The 2,326-nt window shown below is 54.6% G+C and overlaps 1 protein-coding gene across 5 annotated transcripts in view; it reads left to right on the plus strand.

Annotated features, from left to right (window-relative positions):
- FAM214B (family with sequence similarity 214, member B) overlaps nucleotides 1-2,326 on the plus strand; it is a 10,720-nt gene that overhangs the window by 4,516 nt on the left and 3,878 nt on the right. For 2 of the 5 annotated variants that reach the window (XM_005884001.2, XM_014531543.1), the window contains exon 1: nucleotides 7-251. The exons of 2 other annotated variants lie outside the window; for them this stretch is intronic. The gene's annotated coding sequence lies outside the window, so the exon portion shown is untranslated. Of the gene's footprint in view, nucleotides 1-6; nucleotides 252-2,160; nucleotides 2,265-2,326 lie in introns of those variants that run through there. One more of the 5 variants, XM_005883999.2, reaches the window with a different exon arrangement.

A 2,326-nucleotide genomic window follows, 5' to 3' on the forward strand; every position in this document is an offset into this window, starting at 1 on the left:
CGGGGTGGCCACGGGGAGGAACAGTCGCGGGGAGGGGCGCAGCCGTGGCTGGGGGGCTGCAGACGCCAGGGCCCGCTAGTATTGCACTCGAAGCTGAACAGAGAAGAGCCTAGCAGAGCAGGACTCAGCCTGAGCCACCCTTTGTTTGGGTTGGGGGCCCGTGTCGGGGAGGACTGGGGATTCGAAGGGAGGGACGGGGACGGAGGGGCCTGGAGCTGCGGCCGCCGTGGCGGAGCCAATTTGGGAGCGGGGTGAGTGTGTACTAAGGGGAAGAGCAAATCTACGAAGCTTCAGGATGGGATGGGGCCTGTCCCAGGCTGTGGGGAGGGAGAGGTGAGAAAGGACTTGGGAGGCCAAGTAGGAAGTGGGGATGGGGGATGGTCCCAAACCAGGAGTCCAGGAACCCTGGCTGAGTATGCCAGGTTCAGTTTGGAGTTGGTGCTGAGATCTGATCCCTCTCCACTGAGGGTGGAGGGCTCTAGGCCAGTAGCCAAGAGGGTGGTGAGAGAGCAGTGGTTGACCTTCCTACCCACAGTGGTTGTCTATGGAAACAAGCCCCCTAGTTTGCACATGTGTAGGGACAAAATTTAAAGCAGCTAGCAGCAGTTCTCTCTGAACAGGATGAGGGTGAGAAGCACATGGAGAGGAATTTCTCTTCCCACCACCCTCCTTGATCAGAGTAGAAATGGATATCTTTAAGGGGAGCGTGAGCCTACTAAGACCCACCTACCCCACCTCCCAGGCTAAGCAGGTGTCCGAGGGTGCAGACCCCATGGTATTCTGGTACTTGTTGTTTTGGCTGGCCATGCTCCCTTGGCATGTTGGGAGCTGTAGTCTTGGCCAGCCAAAGCCTGGCACAGCTGTTTGAAGCCAGCTGCTGCCCACCCCCTACACTGAGAGGAGGTTTGGCCTACCCTTCCCCCGAAGTCCTGCCCCATGAGTCAGCTTGAAGCCATGGTCTAGAGCCAGACTGGCTGGGTGGCAGGGAAGTCTTAGAGCTTCTCACTGACAGGGCAGGAACTGAGAGGGCTCTGGGGTAATGAGCAGGTGCCACGCATGCTGGGGTCAAGTAGGGCATCATGTCATCACCTGGCTTCCCCAGGGCAAGGGCTCGAGAGGCCCATTGGGATGACTTGGAGGTGGAATTCCTAAGGAAAAGGCCCTTCCTGAATCCATATGGCTTGGGTAGAGGAAAGGAGGGGTAGAGAGAGTACAGACTGTACTCTGACAACACTGCCATTGGCATGCTGTCCTTTCCTGCCACCCCACCCACCAAAGGAAACCAGAATTTTCTTAGAGATCCCAGTTCTAATGAGAACTTGGTGACCTAGGATAGTGTGGGATGCAATGATGAGAATTTAGTGTCAGAGAGCTTTTCAGTCCCTGGGTGCAAATCTCCCCCTTTACCCTGCCTCTACTCCCACCTCTGTTGCTGATTCTCATTCTCCCTATACAGTTGATCTCTCTGCTTCTCTCATTCTGGAAGTTTTCCTCTGCATTGTCAGAACCGCTGCCCGAATTTCTGGGGCTTGCATTCCACTTTTTTGAGCTCTGCTGTGTGCCTAGCCCTGTGCTTGGAATTGGACAGAATAGTGGGGTGCAGACCTATCCCCAAGAACCCTATGGTCAGTATAGGAGATGTCTTACCCACAGAGGGAACAGAACTATCACTGGGTTACAGGAGATAGTGACACTGCCATAGGTGAGGTCTCAGAAGAGAACGATTTCTGTGGTCTGAAGTGGCCAGAATGGGCTCTCTGGAGGGGGTGACATTTGCCCTAGCCAAGGAGAAAGGGTAGGTCTTGGGGTAGACAAACAGAAGGCATTTCTTGAAGTGGAAAGGGCATTATGGATGTCAGGCACCAAAGGCTATTGCCCAAAAAGAAGTATTTCCTTCCGTGAAGGGAAATGGTCTTCAATTTGACATTCCCCTCCCCCAGTATGGGCTGCTGAGGGTAGACTAGTTTGTGAAGACCATCTTGTGTTCTGGCAGAAAAGCAGTGGTTTGGGTTTGGGGTATTGGAAATGTGTTGGAGAGGAGCAAACAGGTACTCCTAGTTGCTTCTAGCTGTCTGACTGCAGCTGCCTTATCTCTAGTTTGCAGGGCCTAGGGGGAGGAGTAGTGCCTCTGGCAGTGCTCCCCCTCCCTGCCCCCCCCCCCATACTTGTTTATGGTTAGATTTGTTGCCTCCTGTTAAAGGGACAGACTGCTGGGGGCAATTGGTAGTTTTAAGGCTGAAGGGTCCACTTTGAGCTGACCTGAGGTTGGTACTCCTGAGGAATGCTGATGGAGGGGGTTGGGGGGGGGGGGGGGGGTCTGCCACAT

The sequence above is a fragment of the Myotis brandtii genome, unplaced genomic scaffold, assembly GCF_000412655.1.
Source record: "Myotis brandtii unplaced genomic scaffold, ASM41265v1 scaffold806, whole genome shotgun sequence".
Taxonomy (NCBI): Eukaryota; Metazoa; Chordata; class Mammalia; order Chiroptera; family Vespertilionidae; genus Myotis; species Myotis brandtii.